Raw genomic sequence first — 22447 nt, 5'->3', positions numbered from 1 at the left:
CGTGCTCTCACTCTGCCTTGAGCACCCAGCTAGACGGGGGTCGTCTGCAAACCAGGAAGAGAACCTGACCATGTTGGCTCCCTGATTTCGGACTTCCAGCCTCCAGAACCGTGAGAAAATTAATTTCTGTTGGTTAAGCCGCCCAGTTTATGGTGTTTTGTTTTGGTAGCCTGAGCTGATAAACACATCAGTCATTACTTTAGAAGCACCTATTTGCATGCAAAGATAATCATTTTACAGTTACCATTTGTGTGTACGTTCATTAGAGGAGAGATAGGACCTCTCCATGGCAACGCTTTTATGATACTCTTTAACTTGGAAGTGATAAAAGTGCCCTTTAAAAAATAGCATGGGGCAGCTTTTTCAATAGTTTGGACAGAGTTGTAGCCAGCTAGTCAGAATTTGTGAAGTTTTATTCTTTTGCCCCAAAACTCTAAAGCAGTTATTATGTATCATAACACATGTTATAGCCTATAAGACACATGGGCATATTTCTCACAGCAGAATGGTGTGTTTTATTGCAAGAACATTAAAATGGAATGGATTTATGTGGATAATCATTGAAGTTGGGTATCGAGTACGTGGGGTTCATTGTACTATTCTCTCTACCTTTGTGGATGTTTCAAAATATTGATGATACAGAGTTTTAAATGAATATACACATATGAGCTAATGGGTGGACAGATTCACTTTGCAAGATGTGTGGTTGCTTAGTTGTGTGTTGGTCCATAACCATTTTAAAAAATGGAAAAAAACAACCTCCTGGTTTCTTAAAAAGTGCAAACTGTGCCAGCTGATTTGAATGAGAGGGAATGGTTTTCCGCTTTATTTTCACAGCTGTCTTATCAGTTTCCTAAACTCAATTAGGGTGGAGCACAGGAATTTCACTATGGGGGGACTAAGGGCTTTGTTGTTGTGGTTTGAAGATAATGTTATCTTCCCAGACTAACCTCTTGGAGTGAAGACATTTCCCCAGAGGGGAAAAAAGTAGGGCCTTAAAGATGTCTTCATAGAGTTTGCAGAGTGGTTGAAGCTTAACAGTCTATGGAGAACTCTGTCAGCCTCGTGGGAAAATGATTTGGTATTCAATTGTTTTCACTTGGGCACTTTCCCAGACTAGATAAAGCCTCCCCATTCCCTCCTACCCCTCCTCCACCCTAAAATGCCCTGAACCCTAGGTGTGGCAGGCTTGCTTTTGTTCAGGATGAAGTAGGGCAAGAGCTATCAGGTAAATAAGGAAAGTACCCTTTCAGTTTCTTGCCTGCTGACGGCATGCTTGTGTTCCCTTGGCTATAGTGTGGAAATGAGAATTTCCACAGTTTTAAAGGGAGTGTCTGTTACTGTTCATTATGAGCTGAATCATTATTTAGGTTCCTGACCTCTTTACACGATCTGGATTTTCATGCCTGTGAGATATGAATTGAGCGGAGGACTTTATGAGAAGCAGAAGGATTTTTTTTTTTTTTTTTGCAGAGTTTTCATTTTACTCATAACCTAGTTTTAGACTGGAGATGTGGGTGGTGAGTATCCAGGCCCTTCATAAGGCATTACACAATCTATTCGAGTTATACAGAGTGGATAGAAAAGTGCCTATAACCCACTTATTTAAAAGTGTTTCATAATATAGACTTGAAAACCTTAGAAAATTCTTCAGGGCATGGAATTCTTGACACTGTTTCTTGATGGAAGAGAAGAATTCTCAATTAAATAGTCGCTGCTCCTATAGTTCACAGGGTAGAAGGGGAAAGGAGGGTAAGTGTGACAGACGGCAGGAGGAATGCTTTGCCCTTGGGACTTGTTAACCACTTATTGGTTCAAAGGTTTGAACCCCAAACCTAGAAAAGATTCCCATATTTGGGGGATTGCAGTTAGTATATCATAACAGATTTTCATCAGAAATTTTCATTGAGTGATAGAAATAATTAATGCAATGTGAAACTTAATTTGGAAGTGCCTCATCCCCCCCTTAAAAAAAAAAACTAAAAACTAAAAAAACCAAATATTCATTAAGATGAAAGCATACATTAAGATCTTCTCTTTTCCTTTGTCTCTCCAGAATTTTTAAGGGAAAGTTATTTTCTGTGCTTTCATCATCATGAATCACATTTTGAGAGCTCATAAGTTATGTAGCAATGTCATTAGACAATTGGGAAAATTATGTAGCAATTTATGAGTCATAATGGTCCTAGATTTCAAGGATCTTATCTTTCGCTAATTTATTAAATATTTGAGCCCCTGCTATGTGCTAGGCACCATTCTAGGTGCTGGGCACGTGGCAAAACACAAGAAAGACAAGGTTCTGGTCCTCACAGAGCTTGCATTCTAATGTGGATAGACTCACACAAAGCAATGGAACACTAGGTAGTAATAAGTGCTAATATCAAATAAAACAGGACAGGGTGATAGAGAGTAGATGAGTGAATGTTTTAAATTGGGTGATGCAGGAAGGCCATTCTGAGAAGGTGACATTTGAATTGAGACCCAAATATTGGGAAGAAGCCAGCAATGAAGATCAAAGGAGTTGATAATCTAGGGAGGAGGTAAATAATGCAGAAGCTCCAAACCTTAACCTGCACGAGGAGCAGAAAGAGAGCAGGTACGGCTGGGGCTTGGAGAGGAGGGGAGGGGGGGATCTAGTCAGAGAGAGGACCAGAAACCTAACAATGCAGAGCCTTGAAAGCCAGAATTTATGCTAAACGTGATGGAATGACATCGAAGGGTTTTGAGCAGAGGAGTGATATTACCTGATCTGCCTTTTAAAACATTACTCTGGCTACCACATGGAGCATGGGTTACATAAAGTTTCTATAACAATCTCAGTAAGAGAGAATGGTGGCTTGGATGAGGATCAAGATGGAGAGAAGCAGACAGATTTTGGATGTGTCTGAGGTAGAGTAGATAGCTCTTGTTGGTGGGTTCAAGGTGGGGGAATGAGGCAATGGATGATCCTCAGACTCTCTGGGCTCCTGTTGGAGCTATTTGCCAGATAAGGAAAGCTGGGAGAGGCATAGATCAGGCTGGGGAAACAAGGGTTTGCCTTGGCAGCATGTTAATTTCGAAATTAAACATCCACATCACAGTGAAGGAGACAGCTGGTTAAGAAGGTTGGGGCTGGAAATACAAATTTGGGAGATGTCAGCATAGAGAGTAGGACAAAAGCCCGTGAAGTGGGCTGAAGAGAGAATGAAAAGGTAAGAAATGAAGACAGTAGCTACAAACAACTTTTTATAAGCTGACGCTGCAAACAGGGCATAGAGAAATACAGTTGCAGGAGCATGAGGGGCCAAGGACTATTTTCTTTAAAATAGTGACTATATACTTTTTTAAGATGAGAGTACTAAACTATGTAAGCTGATGGGAATGATGCAGGACAGAGGGAAAAATTAGTCTGAGGGGTTACCTATTCCATCTCCTCCAAGTGTAGACCCAAAGAAAGATGACAATTTGGAAAAACTAAAAGCACAGCTTACATTCGTTATGTATGTGTTGCAGACTTTGGGAGAGAAGTGGGACAGAAAGAGAAGATAAGCATTGGAGAAATGGGAATTGGGGAAGGCAAGAGAAGAAAGAAATATTTTTAAAATAGTACAGAGTTAGAAAATATATCTATGGGACCTGGGGAGGGGGGCTGAGGAATGAATGAGTTATGCTTCTACCTCCTAGAGACAATTTTTTCTAGGAGACATCAGTTCCATTGTCCACTAGAGTCTTTCTGCCCTGGAGAGGATAGCGGTTAGGAATCGTGCTGACATAAACTCCTGGCTCCACTTCTTGCTGGAGGGGAGCAAGTTATGGAACTTATTTGTGCCTCAGTTTCCTTACCTGAAACATAGGCTCAGAAGTGCTTGTCTCGTGGGGTTAGTATGTGAATTAAATGAGACCATTCTTGTAAGGCACACGGCAAACAGCCTTCTTCTAGGCACCTTAGAGCCTTTGGGCAAATCCTGCCTTAAGTTCTTTGAGGCCAGGGAACATGTCTTATCTTTTAATTTTCCATGGCATCTAACATATAGCCCTAAGTATAAGTGAATTTTGAATGCTTGCCTTTTTTTCCCCTCCTTTTCTTTCCCTCTCCTTCTGCTGTGCGAAACCCCATCTCGTGCTGCTCGCCACCTTACCTCGTATCTCTTTACACTTGCATTTTTGATCTATAGAGTGTTCTGTCGGATGTAGAATCACAGAAAACATGAGGTGGGACTTTAGCTTTATTCTGTGTTCCCTCCCAGAACAAGAAGGATTTTAAGTTGAACACCTTGATTTAAAAATGAAAGTTTAAAAAAAAAAATTTTATACCACCACTGAATTTATCTTTTGTTGCAGAGTTCATACGTAATTTCTCTTCTTGATCTAGTTGATTAGCTCCACAAAGATTGGTTTGTACTTATCGTTGTTTTTCTTTTTTTTGAGATAGTATGTTTTTTCTTTTTTAAAAAATTTTTATTTTATATTGGACTGTAGTTGATTTTTTTTTTTAAGAATTTGATTTTTTTTATTTTTTTTTTTTTTTACTTTTGGCTGCATTGGGTCTTCGTTGCTGCGTGCGGGCTTTCTCTAGTTACGGAGAGTGGGGGCTACCCTTCATTGCAGTATGCGGGCTTCTCATTGTGGTGGCTTCCCTTGTTGCGGAGCACGGGCTCTAAGGTGCACGGGCTTCAGTAGTTGTGGTGCACGGGCTCAGTAGTTGTGGCTCGCAGGCTCTAGAGCGTCGGTTCAGTAGTTGTGGCGCATGGGCTTAGTTGCTCTGCAGCATGTGGGATTTTTCCTGGACCAGGGCTCAAACCTGTGTCCCCTGTACTGGCAGGCAGATTCTTAATCACTGCACCACCAGGGAAGCCTGGACTGTAGTTGATTTACAGTGTTGTGTTAGTTTCAGGTATACAGCAAAGTGATTCAGTTATACATATATCTATTCTTTTTCAAATTCTTTTCCCATTTAGGTTATTACAGAATATTGAGCAGAGTTTCCTGTGCTATACACTAGATCCTTGTTGGTTATCTATTTTAAATATAGTAGTGTGTATATGTCAATCCCAAACTCCCAATTTATCCCTGCTCCCCACCTTTCCCCTTTGGTAACCATAAGCTTGTTTCCTATGCAGATTTTTTTCCCTTGATTGAATATGTATGAGTCCATATCAAGTTCTGCTTTCCTCCAGTTTCTGATGTGAACACATAGTAGGATCTCAAAGTTTGTTAAATGAATAATTCTTGCTTGCTTGAATAGGAAATGGATCTTTTCCTTCCTTTTCTGTTACTCTTCCCAAAGTCTTTCTCACCTACTGGGTGATTTTGGAGGATAAAATAGGTGCTTAATTACTGTTGCCTTATATAAAATTTATGAAATAAATCCTACGTATTCTACCAATTCTCATGCTGTCTGTCTCTAATAGGAGCAGAATGTAATACTACAAATGTGAGTAATAAAATCACCTATGTATAAGGGAAGGAGGGTTTATTGAGAATCCTTCTAGTTGCCATATGTGGATATTCAGTATAATATCTGTATTTTTCCACAGGTGAACATGTCCTCTTAGACTCCACTAATGAGAGGCACTTGCATGAGATCTGGTAGGGAAGAGAAAGAGAAGCCATTGTCTTCTAGAGGCAGTTATGGGCAGAAGTATAGGCAGCAGCAGATGGGATGGCTGACGTGGGATTTTTGCCTACAGCTTTTGGGTGGGTGGTCTGAGAATTTCCCGTTGCTTTTACAGGCAGCTGAGATCAATGGCAGTAGCTTCCTTGTGATCCCTGCACTTCCACATTTCCTGAAACAGATCTTAACTGCCATCCTTCCTGCCAGTTCCCCAGAGTTGTGAAAGTCTCTAATTCCCTGTGTTAAATCCCTTCCTATTTGAAATACCTACAGTGCTGACTGTTTTCCTGATGGTACCATGACAGATAATAGGACCTAGTCCACAATCTTCCATTGGAAAGTCTAGGAGAGTAGAACTTGATATAGATGTTCCCTAAGCCCCTCAGAGCAGTGGTGATGGGACCTTTAGAATTGATGGGTCCTTGACTTTGGAATTAGGAGTTCTTCAAGTTGTCACCCAAACCTATGCTTGTGGGATCTACAGAAACAGGGTTTATGGTAAGATGAAATAAATAACAGAGTCTATAAAACTGTATAGAACCTACTGAGACAAAAGAAGTGCAATAGAATGAATTGTCTTAGTGTTTTACTACATACATCCTATGCAGTTACATGTATCTGAAGAACACACAAGAAACAGATTACAGGGCAGAGAGCTAGGTGGCTAAGAGACAGGGGTTGGGGGAAGACTTATTTTCTACTGTATATGCTCTTGTACCTTCTGAATTTTATGCCATGTGCATATATTATCTATTCCAAAAACATACATTTATCTTTAATAGCAATAGTTGTATATTGTTTTTTATATACTGATTTTACAACCATCAGATTTTTTAAAAATCGTAAACTCTAACAACATAAAATGTTGACCATGAAATGAAAAAACGAGAGCTTGTATCCACTGTTTATGGAAGTTTATAGAACTACTTCCTAAGGATGTCAATTCGGTAATGTCTAGTAAGATCAAAAATGCACAAACCCGATCATCATCAATTCCTCTTTTATGTACCTACCCTGGAGAAAGGCTCATACATCAGGAGAAAGGTACAAAGATGTTCATTACGGTATTGTTTATAATAGTAGAAGAACTGGAATCATAAAAATGTCCATTATTAGGAAATAAATAAATTGATATAAAAAATAAAATACCATTTTGTGGAATCTAAAATATGACACAAATGAACTTATTTACGAAACAGAAACAGACTCACAGACATAGAGAATAGACTTTTGGTTGCCAAGGCGGAGGGCGGGTGGGGAAGGGAAGGATTGGGAGTTTGGGATTAGCAGATGCAAACTATCATATATAGGATAGATGAATAACAAGGTCCTGTTATATATCACAGGGAACTATATTCAATATCCTGTAATAAACCATAATGGAAAAGAATATGAAAAAGAATATATATGTATAACCGAATCACTTTGCTGTACACCAGAAACTAACACAACATTGTAAATCAACTATACTTAAAAAAAAACCCAAAAAACCCCCAAAGGGGCCACCCAGGCTACACACAGTATCATAAGCTAATTAAATTGTTGTTAAAAAAAAAAAAAAAACTTTGCGGGGGCTAAGGGGGAGGAGGAGGAATAAACTGGAAGATTGGGATTGACACATACACACTACTATGTATAAAATAGATAGCTAATGGGGACCTACTGTATAGTACAGGGAACTCTACTCAGTACTCTGTAATGGCCTATATGGGGAAAGAATCTAAAAAAGAGTGGATATATGTATATGTATAACGGATTCACTTTGTTGTATACCTGAAACTAACACAACATTGTAAATCAACTATGCCCCAATTAAAAAAAAAAATGCTATGGAACAATTAAATGGCCTAGCCCTATAAATGTCAACATGGATAGTTCTCAAAAGTGTATTCTTGAGAAAATAAAGGAACTGCTGAGTGACATATAGAGTATGGCAGCATTTAGGTAAATTCTAAAATACATACTAAAAGGATAAAAAGGGGGGGCTATAAGGGTTCATACCTAATTCATGAGAGCAATGGTCTCCATTAAGAGAAGAGATAGGGGTTGGGATGGAAAACAAAAGAAACTTCATTTTTATTTTATTTCTTTTTTAAAAATATGAAGCAAAATGATCCAATATCCTCTTTTTTTCATTCCGGTAGTAGATATACAGTTTTATATTATCTGTACTTTTCTATGGTACTTCTCAAAATAATACTTTCTATTCCCTAATCTCCCACTCATTCCCCCACCCACTACAGTCTGGACTGTGTCCTGCATCACTCAGGATCCCAGCAGGAAACAAAGGGCACTCTCAAACTGGCTAACTTTAGGGGAGTTTAATATAAGCACTATTTACAAAGATACTGACAGGATACAGGGAAGCCAACAGAAAAGTGTGGCACCCCAGGGGCTGGTAACAGCAGGAAGCTGTCACTGTCCGGGGGCCTGCAGGAAAAGGGGAAGGAGCAAAGCCTGAGAGAGTGCTATGCGGAAAGAACCACCCAACAGGAGTAGTGGCCTTTATCAAGGAATGCAGCCAGCCTATGGTGACCCTCCTCAAGGGAACTGGAGAGAATGGGTACCTCCACTTTCCTGTCCTCCCTCCCTCTGATTTCCTGTCAATATCCTCCTTTGACCAAGCCCAGCCCGAAACCATTGGGCCAAGAAATCCACTGATGCTGCCCATACAGGTCAGCTTCCCAGGACTCAGAGCAGGGACAAACTGAAAGTATCCATAGGCTTCACCATGTCTCACAAAGTTTGCCACTTCCGGCTAAATGTCAAATCCAGGAGATGCTTCGGATGTTTTTAAACTTAGCTTCTTGGTTATAACTTACAATTGACTTTTCTCCTCCTTTATACTCCCTCCTCTAGTTTTCCAGCTAACTCAAATGGCTCCTTGCTAGTCTTGTTCACTGGAAACAAGACTGCCCCTCTCTTAAGTGTTAGAATTCTCCAGGTTTCCATTTCTGATCCTCTTTCCTCATTCAGTCACTCCCATGCATGTAACTCCCAACTCTTTGCTGATAAAGACCAAATTCTTTATTTCTAGCCAAGACCTCTCATCTCAATTCCAGACTGACTTATTGATAGCAACATGGGACTGTCTCACTGGCTTCTCAAAGTCAGCATAGCAAAGCCAAACACATCAACTTCCCCGATAAACCTGTTCCTTTCCTTATGGTTCCCACCAAGTGAATGGCCCTGCCACTACCCTGAAATCTTCCTCTAATTCCTTGCCTTCCACATACTGTCTACTTCTCTTTCCCTTGAAATGGGGACTGGTCAAAGGAGAGCTCAAGCGCAGAAATGGTGAGCTATTAACTGGATTTGTCCTGGAGAGGTGACAGAGCTGGGAAAATAAGACCAGAGCCAGGATATCCAATCTAAGTGGCTTCTCAACTGTGCTGAGCATTAGATCTTTCTGGGTACCTGGAACCCACCTAAAACCAATGAATCCAAGAATCTGGTGTTATGGACTTAGAAAGGAAAAGCACACCTCCTGTGTGTCTCCTCTATTTTTGATACTCCATACATCACTTCTGAAACCAGATGTGTAGGTTTTCCACACTGCAAGCAATTCTGTGACACCAGCTGAGTGTCCTACAATTTAACCCAACTCTAACATTCATCAGCCTGGAAGCTCTCCAAATCCTGTCCTTTTGGGGTTTTATAGGAGGCTCATAACATAGCTATAATTAGATTATAGGTCATTGGTGCTCATCTTGCAGGAAGGGGGACCCCTTCCAGGGCCCGAGAGTGGGCTCTTGTCAAACACTCGGAAATGAATTGTCTGAGGAGACACATGTGCTGACAAAGCAAGAGACTTTATTGGGAAGGGGTGCCCGGACGGAGAGCAGCAGGGTAAGGGAAAGAAGAACTGTTCTGCCACGCGGCTCCCAGTCCCAAGTTTTATGGTAATTGGGTTAATTTTCCAGGTTGTCTCTGGCCAATCATTCTGACTCAGGGTCCTTCCTGGTGTCGCATACATCTCTCAGCCAAGATGGATTCCAGTGAGAAGGATTCTGGGAGGTTGGTTAGGACATATGGACTGGTGTCTTCTCTCTCCTTTTGACCTTTCCTGAATTCTTCTGGTTGGTAGTAGCTTGTTAGTTCCGCATTCCTTACCAAGACCTCCTGTTGTAAGATAATTCATGCAAGTGATTACTATCAGGCCTGGCCAGGGCAGGCGGTGTTGGTCAGTGTTTCCTCTAACAACTGGACTCAATCTCCAGCGGCTCTCCCCTCCCCAGAAATGGGGGTGGGGGCCTGGGATGTGGGACTATAGGTTGCAACCCTCGAAATGTGGTTGGTTCCCCTGGCAGTCTGCCCTGTCCTTGGGAGCTTTCCAAAAATTACCTCGTTAGCATAAACTTAGTGTGGTTGAAAGGTGCTTGTCATGAATAACAAAAGACACGCATTCCACCTTTATGCTCTGAAGCTATCTCAAGAACTGAGGAGGACAAAATGAAATATTGTAACAAAAGATGCCCCTATGGTTCTTCACAAGGCTTTTAGGAACTATGTGCTAGGACGAAGACCTAATATATATTTCTTATTATAAATCACAGTATCACAGGACTGAGCTGTGTCTCCCCCCACCCCCTTGCCAAATTCATATGTTGAAGCCCTAACCTGCGATGTGACTATATTTGGAGATAAAGCCTTTAAGGAGGGATTAAGGTTAAATGAGGTCACAAGAGTAGAGCCCCAGTCTGATAGGACTGGTGTCCTTATGAGAAAAAGAGATGCCAGAACTCCCTCAAGCTCTCTCCTGGTACATGCGCAGAGGAGAGGCCAAGTGAGGACACGGCAAGAAGGGGGCCATTTGGAAACCTGGGAGAGGCTGCACCAGGAACTAACCCTGACAGCACCTTGATTTTGGACTTCGAGCCTCCAGAACCGAGTAAATTAAATTTTTGTTTAAGCCACCCAGTGTGTGGTATTTTGTTTGGCAGCCCAAGCAAACTAATACACCTGGTAGAAAGTCCAGACAGGGATCTTTCTCATAAACTCCCCGGGTGATTCTAATGTACAGCCAGGTTGGAGAAGCATTGAGCCAGACAGAAAACGAGATATCTATAAAAAGACAAACACCGTGACTAACCAGGGAAGCCAAGGAGGAGGAGCAGCCCAGTTAAAGGAAAGCCAGCCTCCAGGATGCCTTTAACATCTCAGCACAGTTTCAGCTCGGGCTTCCACTGGCACCTCACGGTAATTAAGGGGATCCAAGTAGGGTGGCCATGCCCTTAGCAGTCATCAGCTCCTGATAATTCCACCTCCTATTTCCCAATTCTGCCTCCCTCTCTCCATCAGCACTGTCCCTTTCCTCCTATCCTCTAGTATGGCGGTTGGCAAACTATGACCCATGGGCCAAATCTGGGCAGCCAACTGTTTTTTGGTTTTTGTTTTAATTTTTTTTTTTTTTTTTTTTTGGCGGTACGCAGGCCTCTCACTGTTGTGGCCTTTCCCGTTGCGGAGCACAGGCTCTGGACGCGCAGGCTCAGCGGCCATGGCTCATGGGCCCAGCCGCTCCGCGGCATGTGGGATCTTCCCGGACCAGGGCACGAACCCATGTCCCCTGCGTCGGCAGGCGAACTCTCAACCACTGCGCCACCAGCGAAGCCCTGTTTTATATTTTTTTAATTTTATTGAAGTATACCTGATTAACAATGTTGTGTTAGTTTCTGCTGTACAGCAGTGACTCAGTTATACATGTATATATTCTTTTTCATATTCTTTACCTTATGGTTTATCACAAGATATTGAATATAGTTCCCTGTGCTCTACAGTAGGACCTTGTTGTTTATCCATTCTATATATAATAGTTTGCATCTGCTAATCCCAAACTACCAGTACTTCCCTCCTCATTCCCCCTCAGCAACCACAAGTCTGTTCCCTATGTCTGTGAGTCTGTTTCATAGATATGTTCATTTGTGTCATATTTTAGATTCCACATATGAGGGATATCATATGGTATTTGTCTTTCTCTTTCTGACTTCACTTAGTATGATAATGTCTATGTCCATCCATGTTGCTGCAAATGGCATTATTTCATTCTTTTTAATGGCTGAGTAATATTCCAGTGTGTGTGTGTGTGTGTGTGTGTATATACACACACACACATTCCACACACCACGCACCACATCTTCTTTATCCATCCGTGTGTCAATGGACATTTAGGTTGTTTCCATGTCTTGGCTATTGTAAATAGTGCTGCTGTTAACATAGGAGTGCATGTATCTTCAAATTACAGTTTTTGTCTGGGTATATGCCCAGGAGTGGAATTGCTGGATCATATGGCAACTCTATTTTTAGTTTTTTGAGGAACCTCCATACTGTCTTCCATAGTGGCTGTACCAATTTACATTCCCAACAACAGTGTAAGAGGGTTCCTTTTTCCCCACACCTGTTCCAGCATTTATTATTTGTAGACTTTTTAATGGTTGCCATTCTGACTGGTGTGAGGTGGTACCTCATTGTAGTTTTGATTTGCATTTCTCTAATAATTAGCAATGATGAGCATCTTTTCATGTGCCTATTTACCATCTGTATGTCTTCTTTGGAGAAATGTCTATTTCAGTCTTCTGCCCGTTTTTCGACTGGGGTGTATGTGTGTTTGGTTTTTTTTGAATTGTATGAGCTGTTTGTATATTTTGAAAATCAAGCCCTTATCAGTCACATCATTTGCAAATTTTCTCCTGGTTCACAGTTTGTCTTCTCATTTTGTTTACAGTTTCCTTTGTTGTGCAAAAGCTTATAAGCTTGATTAAGTCCCATTTGTTTATTTTTGCTTTTATGTCTATTGCCTTGGGAGACTGACCTAAGAAAACATTGGTATGATTTATGTCAGAGAATGTTTTGCCTGTGTTCTAGGAGTTTTATGGTGTCTTATATTTAAGTCTTTAAGCCATTTTTAGTTTATTTTTGTGTATGGTGTGAGGGTGTGTTCTAACTTCATTGATTTACATGTGGCTGTCCAACTGTCCCAACACCACTTGCTGAAGAGACTGTCTTTTCTCCATTCTTGCCTCCTTGAGGAGATTAATTGTCCATAGGTGTGTGGGTTTATTTCTGGGCTCTCTATTCTGTTCCATTGATCCATATGTCTGTTTTGTGCCAATACCATGCTATTGATATTTTGATTACTGTAGCTTTGTAGTATTGTCTGAAGTCTGGGAAGGTTATGCCTCCTGCTTTGTACTTTTTCCTCAGGACTGCTTTGGCAATTGTGGGTCCTTTATGGTCCCATATAAACTTTAGGATTATTTGTTCTAGTTCTGTTTAAAAAACAAAATGTCATGGGTATTTTGATAGGGATCACATTAAACCTGTAGATTGCTTTGGGTAGTATGGCCATTTTAATAATATTCTTCCAATCCAAGAGCATGGGATATCTTTCCATGTCTTTGAATCGTCTTTAATTTCCTTTATTAATGTTTTGTAGTTTTCAGCATATGTCTTTCACCTCCTCAGTGAGGTTTATTCCTAAGTATTTTATTTTTCTTGATGTGATTTTAAAAGGGATTGTTTGTTTACATTGCCTTTCTGATATTTCATTGTTGGTGTAAAGAAATGAAACCATTTCTGTATGTTAATCTTGTATCCTGCCACCTTGCTGAATTTGTTTATCATTTCTAGTAGTTTTTGTGTGAAGTCTTTAGGGTTTTCTATGTATAATATGTCATCTACATATAATGGCAATTTTACCTCTTCCCTACTAATTTGAATACCTTTTAATTCTTGTCCGATTGCTATGGCTAGGAGTTCCAATACTATGTTGAAGAGAAGTGGTGAGAGTGGGCATCCTTGTCTTGTTCCAGTTTTTAGTGGGAAGTCTTTCAGCTTTTCACTGTTGAATATTATATTGGCTGTGGGTTTGTCGTAGATAGTTTTTATTATGTTGACATATGTTCCCTCTATACCCACTTTCATGAGAGTTTTTATCATGAATGGATGTTAAATTTTATCAAATGCTTTTTCTGCATCTATTGAGATGATCGTGTGGTTTTTGTCTTTTCTTTTGTTGTTGTGGTGTATCATATTGATTTTGCACATGTTGAACCATCCTTATAACCCTGGGATGAATCCAACTTGGTTGTGGTGTATGATCTTTTTTATGTGTTGTTGGATTTGGTTTGCTAGTATTTTGAGAATTTTTGCATCTATATTCGTCAAAGATATTGGCCTGTAATTTTCTTTTTTGGTGGTGTCTTTGTCTGGTTTTGGTATCAGGGTGATGGTCAGCCACCTGTTTTTATAGTCTTTTTAGAGGACAGTCACACTTGTTTATGTATTGTCTATGGCTGCTTTTGCACTGCAACAGAGTATTTGCAACAAAGACCATAGTAGCCTACAAAGCCTAAACTATTTACTATCTGGCCCTTTACAGAAAAGGTTTACCAACCCCTGCTTTAGTAGATGACTACACCCTAATGGTGGTTAGGCCAGAGACCAGTCATTTATATATTAGTGTCTCACTGGTCCAAAAGAATAAAAATCCTTCACAATGTGCCCAGTTTGGCATTTACTGAGCGCCTACGATGTGCCAGACTCTATGGTAAGAAGTAGGGATACAACCGTGGACAAGAGACCCATATTGCCATTGCCCTTATACTCCAGCAAGAGGGAGCCCTACCAGGGAGTCCTCACTTTAGAAGGCTATGCATATTACAAATACACACAGACACAAATTTATTAAAGAATACATGTTGCTTCTGTCACTTGAGCCCTTGTGCTCAGCATTGGCAGAGCATGACCTGTAACTCTAAGCAACTACCCTTTGCAGCTCATTCAGGCCCCAGGAAGATGCTTCATTACATCCCTGGCAGTATGTCCTCAAAACTATAGATGACTGTGTCAGGGCCACAGAGGTTTGTGTGTCGTGCCACTGCTAATGTTGGAGCGACACACTTCTTTGGCACGCAAGGAGGATTTGAGCAGTGGAAGGTCTTAAGTAAGAGACAAGACAAATATGTTCTCAAATCCTCCTTTCAGCACGAATGCAATAGATTGGTGCAGAGTGAAGTATGATTTCCCAGGGGGGCTGAGAGTCCATTTTCTTTTTAGTATTCTTCCAATTTACAGTTCTCAGGGTACTTATGAAATAGCATGATATTAACTATGTTAAATAATTTATATTTGTGCATTTGTAGGTCTAGATATACTATATGAAGAGTGATACCAATTCTTTACATTGTCAACTAATAGGCATTACACACTAGAATTGAAATCCTTTATGTATATAATAAGATTTCGTTAATTTTTCACAAAATTAAATTTTAAATTTAGCTTTTTTTTTTTTTTTTAAATGTTTTGGCTGTACCACGAGGCATGTGGGATCTTAGTCCCCGACCAGGAATCAAACCCACACCCCCTGCATTGGAAGTGCAGTGTCTTAACCACTGGACCACAAGGGAAGTCCCTGATTTTGCCTTTTTAATGCATGGTTTTGAATAACTTAGAAGAAAAATAACATATAAAATCACGTTTTCCTTATTTTTACTTTACTTTTTTTTAACATCTTTATTGGAGTATAATTGCTTTACAATGATGTGTTAGTTTCTGCTTTATAACAAAGTGAATCAGTTATACATATACATATGTTCCCGTATCTCTTCCCTCTTGCATCTCCCACCCTCCCACCCTCCCTATCCCACCCCTCTGGGTGGTCACAAAGCACCGAGCTGACCTCCCTGTGCTATGCAGCTGCTTCCCACTAGCTATCTATTTTACATTTGGTAGTGTATATATATCCATGCCACTCTCTCACTTTGTCACAGCTTACCCTTCCCCCTCCCCATATCCTCAAGTCCATTCTCTAGTAGGTCTGTGTCTTTATTCCCATCTTACCCCTAGGTTCTTCATGACATTTTTTTTCCCTTAGATTCCATATATATGTGTTAGCATACGGTATTTGTTAATTTACTTTTTTGATGTAAGTAATCCAAATTTTTTGTTACTTTTAATACAATTTTATTTTTAATCCTTTAGATTATTACAAGCAATTGAACACATATTATGTGAAAATCTAGATTATAACACAATTGGTGGTTTTGCCAAAACGAAAACAAAAATAAATTTTACAAAATAAATAATACAATAGTTCTTAAATTTTGTGTCATTTTTGTTACTCATCTAAACATTGGTCTATCAGTGGAATACTCAGACATTCACAATAATAATTAAATTGTCTTTAATATTTTGCCAGCTTTTAATCATATCAAAATAATAGCTTGATATGTATTTTTCACCATATATGAAGGAATACTTGTCAGGGTAAGAGTATAAAGTTATTTTATTTAACGGTTTGCTAGCTTGTAGTTTATAATGCTTAAAAATTTAGACAAATGATACGCAGGACTTTATACTCTTGCCCCAGGGCCCTCTATAATGGAGAAGCAGGTCTGCAAGGCAGACCCAGTCTTTGTCCTTAAGGAGCTTACAGTCTAAAGGGAGAGACTAGTAGGCCCTTGTAATTATTGTTGTGATACAACAATAGAGTGCTAGGGAAACATATACAGAGGATGGGATGTAGTCAGGGAGGACTTCCTGGAGGAAGTTATTTCTAGGCTGAGAGCTGAAGGATAATTAGATGTAACCAAGTGAAGGGAGGGAAGGATTAGAAGTGGAAAAGGGACATAAGATGAGGAGAGTTCCAGGCAGAAGGAATCATGTATGGCAGGGACAGCAAAGTTTTTCTATAAAGGACCAGATAGTAAATATTTGAGGCTTTGCAAGCCACAAAGTCTCTGTTGCAACTACTCACTTCCACTGTTGTATGTAATAATACGTTGTTATGTGTATTGTAGACAAAACATAAATGAATGGGTGTGGATATGTTCCAGTAGAACTTTATTTACAAAACAGGCAGCAGGCCCGCAGATCCTAGTTTGCCATCTCCTTAGTATATGGGAAGGCCCAGTGTTCAGAAAAAGCTTATTTGAGGCACTGACAGTCAATCAGTATGGCTGCTGCAGAGGGGATGACGGGGAAGCGGGGAGGGAGGAGTCTGGGGAGTTAAAAACAAAGCTGCAGAAAGTGGATGGGTGGAGTCTGGATGCAGAGACCAGAGAGGTTGCTGCCTAGGCATCCTGGACTAGGGTAGTAGTGGGTGGAGGGAGAAAAGTGAATGGTTTAGGGAGAGATTCATTGAGTGGTCATAGGGAGAGGGAGGGTCAAGGCCGACTCCCAGACAGGCAGTGGGTGGATAATGCTGGGGGGAAGTGGGAGACCTGGGGGAAGCAGATTTGAGGGGTGGGTTGGGGATAGGTGATGGGATCTATTCCCCTGAGGGCTCAGTTTAGTGCTTGCCACACACACACACACACACACACACACACACACACACACACACGCATAATTTTTTTGTCAGAAATGTGGCTGGCAGTTTCTATGAAAATACAATCTATAAATCCTGCGAAAATCGGAGAGAAGCTGAGCCTGCAGAGCTAAATACCTTTGTAATGACAATCCTGGGGAATAATTACTATTGACAGGTTTTTCTCTAGCCTATGAGGATTGTAGGCTTTAGTTACTTTGGTTCCCTTTATTCACAGCTAATTTAACAACAGCACAAGGACCCAGTATCTGCTAGTAACCATAGCCAACTTGGTCAGGAAAGACAGCTTCACCCAGGCAGTAAATCTGGTCAACCAGATGGATTGGCACTTGGAACATCAAGTGCCTCAAGATGCAGGATTTGCTGCTGGCTTGTGTGTCGGGGGGGCGGGGGGTGGCATTGCTACAGTCCCTGGCACACAGCCAGCCTGGGGTGGTGTCCTGTGTGAAATGAGGGTGCATGGGGAGAGGTGGGTGAGGGAAACAGGCTTGCTGAGCACTCCTGACACATACTCTCACCAGGGTGGGTTAGCTGTAAGCCTTGCTCATCAGGCCAGAACAAGGGTAGCATTTTCATCACTGAAACAATTTAGAGATTCTCTGGATGTGAATTGATGGACCTGTGGCATTTGTCATCAATCAGAAGCACATGCATAGAACACCTGCCTTAGAATGAATGCTGCTGGGGCTCTTTGAGGAGCGGTGACCCAGATGACACAGTGGGAAGCAGGTGCTGTGGGATGTCTCTCAGGGCTCCAGCTGGAGTGTTGTAGGCCTCCATCATCTCACCTGGATGACGGCCTCCCTGGTTCCCCTCTTGCCCTCTTCCAATCAGGCTGCCTGAGTGACCTTTTTAAAATGTAAATTGGATCTTGTCACTCCTCTGTTTAAAAACCTTTAACGCTTTCCCATTGCATTTAGGAGACAATCCAGACTCTTCATCATGGCCTGCAAGTCTGCCCAGTGTGGCCCAGGTCTCCCTCTCCAGGGTTTCTCCCCTAGAATTCCTCCAACTCAACTACACTGGCTTTCTCTCGGTTCTTCCAATACCCCAAGGTCCTTCCCACTTTAGGGTCCTTATATTCCCTTATTCTAGAAAGCTCTTTGCACCCACCCCCACCCCTAATGTGGCTGGCTCCTTCTCATATTTCGGATATCCACTTAAAAATCACACCTCAGGCCTTCCCTGGTGGTCCAGTGGTTAAGACTCCACGCTTCTACTGCAGGGGGCATGGGTTTGATCCCTGGTTGGGGAACTGAGATCCCTGCATGCCGCGTGGCAAGGCCAAAAAAAAAAAAAGAAGAAAAATCACACCTCAGAGGGACTTTTCCTGACCACCCAGGCCTCCCTCTCTTATTCTATCTAGCATTGCACTATGGTCTTTTTTTTTTTTAAATCATAAAACTTGACATAATTTATAATTTTACGATTTATATGTTTGCTTATTTATTGTCATCTCCGCGCCCCCCACTCCCGCCCAGTAGACTGTAAGCTCCTTGGAGGCAGGCACCATAATTAATTTATTCACCACTGTATTCCCAGAGACTAGCACAGTGCCTGGCACATGAATGCTCCATTGATACTTGTTGAGAAATTAATGTTAGTAAATAAAAAGCCATTCAACTGATCCATCAGTGGATGGATCCATCCATAAGTGTATCTGTCCATGCGTGTAAATGTATAACTTCTGTCCTGGTTACCTATTGCTGGATTACACACCACTGAGTTTAATGGCTTAACACAACAACTTCTTATCTCATGTTCTGTGTGTTCAGTGGTCTCAATTGGGCGGTTTTTCTTGTATCTCATGTGGTTGCAGTCCAGTGGCAGCTGCTGCTGGAGTCATCTGAAGTGACAGTCAATGCAGGCTGTCAACAAGGAGCAGAGCTGGGTTGTCAACTAGAATGTCTACACCTGGATTCCCCATGTGGCTTGGGCTGCTCACAGCTTGGTGGCTGGGTTCAAGAAGGAAGGTCCCAAGGGGGTGTCTCCTTTTGTCTAGGAGACCAAAGCAGAAGCTGCAAGGCTTCTTATGACCTAGCTTCAGAAGACCCACAGTGTCCTTGAAGCCATATTCTAGTAGTGGCGAGTAAGTCCCAAGGCAACCCAGATTCAAGGGGGGACATTTTACAATGGCATAAAGGGCTGGTGCTGAGAAGCATGGTTCACTGGGGGCCATCTTGGCAGAGTAGCTGCTACGACCTCTTCTATCATGATTATGTAGGTGCCTCTGTTCCTAGTTTACTTTGTTTATTTCTCTTAGGCCCTTGCCCTCACCTTCTATAATTTGTGTCCTTTATTGCAAGGACACTTATTGGTAAAGGTTGAGCATCTCTTCTGCAAGTTTTCAGAGGACTGACACTAGTCCTTCAATTTCAAGTTACTCCAGGAAACTGCTGTACGTTTTGGAGGCTAACTTGCTGTGGGAGGGGCAACAGTCTTTCTGCACCTCTTGGTGCGGGTGGAAGAGAGGCCGGTGCTGCTGGTTGACATCCAGGAATCTTGGTGCTCACTGTTCATCGCCAAGAGCAGTGTGCTGACCCCAGCCAGCACGCTCGACTCGACACTGAAATCACTGGCTTCGAGAGCCAAGCCCGAGGAGAAATTGAGTTTGGGATAGTTTCAAGGGTGGGAGATGCCAGCCCTGTCTCAGTTTTGCCTTGGAGCTAGTTTTTTTATCCAAATGTGAAAAACTCTCCCTCTCCACCTCTCTTGCACTCCCACACCCTCTTCTCCCCCCGCCTTTTCCAAATGTCCTTCCAGCTGCTATTTTCGATTCTGGCCTCAAGGCAAACGTTTCACTGTAGCAGAATTACTGTAAAATTCCTTCCTGTGCTCCCACAGATAATGGGACAATTCCCTAGAGAACCCCCGGGAGCCTACCACTTCAGAAATGGCCCAAAGGCAATCCCAAAAGGCAGATCTGAGGAAACAGAACTATTATAAAAGGTTATCATCAGAGAGTCAAACAATATGATTGTTTTTAATGGCACTGGCTGAACCTAGGTACATTTTCTTTCTCTTTTGTGTATGGTCTCTTTCAAATCACCAAAGACAACTGAGGGGCAGAAAAGAGTATTATGAAGTTTGCTAATGGGCCCATAAACATACAAACCTAGGATATAAAAAGAACTTCAGTGGACAGTGTAAAAACACTGGGCTTTTAAACAAGGAGAAAATAAACAAGGAGAAAATCTTATCCAGAAACAACTTGGAAAACTGCAGAGGGAGCAGCATCCTTGAAAACAATGAGTCATAAATCTTTTTTTCTTTTTTTTTAACTCCTCTGATGGGCAGAGAATACAAAAAAGGGCAGCAGTGAATACTGATGATGTGTGTTTCCATTTCACTGCTATTTCAGCATGTCTGGGGAAGGCATGAGGACCATCTATGTCAAGGTTAAGAAATAATGCCTCTGAATCATCATGAGAAGGAATCCTCCAATTAAACACTTCTGGAAATTTGTGTGTTGTCTTGAAGCAGTGTCTCTGGTTGCTAATTGGTTTTTCTATCATGATTCAGCTATTGAACTAGACACTTCACTTCAAATTCATTAGTTCAGTATTAAGACAAGTTCAGATGGACACCTTTATTGGATCCATTTTAAAGTGTAAAAACAGGTTGTTTACTGTATAAGAGAAAAGATAAAAGTCCTTCCTAAGCAAGTCAGAATGTAATTTACAAAAGTTACAAAAATTGATGACAGCCAAGTGTTTCCTGCAGGACTCTCCCAGGAGACAGACAAGTAGAAAGGTTAAAGACATGAGGACACATGTATAGGTGTTGAGCAGATTTGGCCTCAGTTCCTCATCCCTCACTCTCTCCATGCCCCTTGCCATGGGATTTCGCAGATCCTCCCCAAGAGGGGAAGAGATTTTCCTACCCTTTGAGTTGTGTCATCTAATTTACTTGGGCCAAAGGAATATTCACATAGATGGTACAAATAGAGGCTTAAAAAAGCACTTGCTCCATTGGACATGTTACTCTTCTACCTCTGCCATTGCCAAGAGAAGAATGTGCCCAGGCTGGCTGGCTGGTCCCAGGAGGGGGGATGGAAAGACACATGGAGCAGAGTTGCCCTGCTAAACTCAGCCTGCAAGAGAGCCCCTAGCTGACTGCCCATGAATGAGCAAGCCCAGTCTAGATCAGCCAACCCCAACCAATCCCTAGATGCATGAACTGTAATAATAAAGGATTATTATTACTATGGTCGGTTACTATTGTTGTGCAACAGCAACTAACCAATAGAGGTGTTATGGGGTCATATTGGCCCCCCAGGTAGTTCTATAACCTCAGAATAGCCCTAATATCATAAGGGTTAATAACCAAATGAATCAACAGAGACAGTAAAGGATAGTTGCATAATAGGCCCACCATTCCTATCCAGAACCACAGAAAGCCTTCCTTAGCCTAAAGAAAACTCCTGAATCTTTACCTGAAATCTTCATCTTGCCTTGGGGACCTCCACAAGTTGACATTGAGATAAGGACTCAAGTGCAAGTAGTTTAAGTGGTGTAAGTGTGGGAGTGGGTAATGCAAGGGAGGAAAACTTGACAATAAAGGATGTGTTACTAAGCCAGCTACTACGAGCAACTGGAGCTTAATCCCATCGGGAGAGCTGAGAGCCAGTGCAGACCATGCCTCGGAGCAATCCCATCCAAGGGATGGGGAGGTGGGGTGCTGCTTCAGCTCTGGCCAATCACTGGGGGAATAATATCTGGGTACTTCCAGCCAGCCACACTAGCAGCCAGAGAACACCCTCAGACAAGGAAATGCAGATGCTGGCGATCAGAAGTCTGGTCGTCGTCTACTGGAAGTGATAGGCAAAGGGATAAGGGTGGGGGGCACTGATGTGTCTGCTGCTCCTCCGTTCGGGTTCTGCCTCAATTTGGGGAGCGTGAAACCATGGTAGGTTGAGTGCTAGGCAGGTCAAGCATGTGCTGGTCAGATTGGAGCACAGGGACCCCATGTTCTCCTCCATGCCAGTATTTTTTTTTAATACTTATGTACATTTTCCTGTGGCTTTTCCAGTCCTTTTCATCCCTTCTATCACTTTCTAGGGTGTCCATTCCACTGGGGTGAAGACAGGTGGCAACACCGATGACTGGCTTTTATTGTAGCTGCCCACAAGTCTGACAGTTCAGGTCTGTTTGGTCTGGGGGGCAAGGAGATGGATGCTGTCTATGAAATTGGAAACACAGGCCCTGCAATTTTACAACATCTACAGTGTCAAGACTTCCATCTGAAAAGTATAATGTCTGTGTGATAAGGACAGTCACAACTAACACAGTAGCTGTGGCTTGAAAAAGCAATGTGTATTGATCAGTGCCCCCCACACGTTTTCATGAAAGTTCCAGTACCAGCAGAAGACGTTAAACTGCGTACCCCTAACCCTGCTGGTAGACCAAAATGGGTTTATTTGAATATAAAATGTTTTAAATTATTGGACACTGAGTGTAGTGGACCTGATGGCTTTCTGTGCCAGCATCCTTTCCTTGGGGTAAATCACTGTCCACCTATTGCATCAT

The 22447-nt window shown here is 41.8% G+C and overlaps 1 long non-coding RNA gene across 6 annotated transcripts in view; it reads left to right on the top strand.

Moving 5' to 3' along the window:
* Window positions 1-22447, top strand: part of LOC137212910 (uncharacterized) — a 94966-nt gene that overhangs the window by 34478 nt on the left and 38041 nt on the right. For 2 of the 6 annotated variants that reach the window (XR_010937705.1, XR_010937706.1), the window contains one exon: window positions 21980-22063. The exons of the other annotated variants lie outside the window; for them this stretch is intronic. This is a non-coding gene — a long non-coding RNA (uncharacterized lncRNA). The remainder of the gene's footprint in view (window positions 1-21979; window positions 22064-22447) is intronic. 6 annotated transcript variants of the gene reach the window in all.

This window comes from Pseudorca crassidens, chromosome 19 (genome assembly GCF_039906515.1).
Source record: "Pseudorca crassidens isolate mPseCra1 chromosome 19, mPseCra1.hap1, whole genome shotgun sequence".
NCBI classification, from domain to species: domain Eukaryota; kingdom Metazoa; phylum Chordata; class Mammalia; order Artiodactyla; family Delphinidae; genus Pseudorca; species Pseudorca crassidens.
Note: the sequence above shows the minus strand (reverse complement) of the source record. Positions and strands in the feature narration are given on the sequence as shown.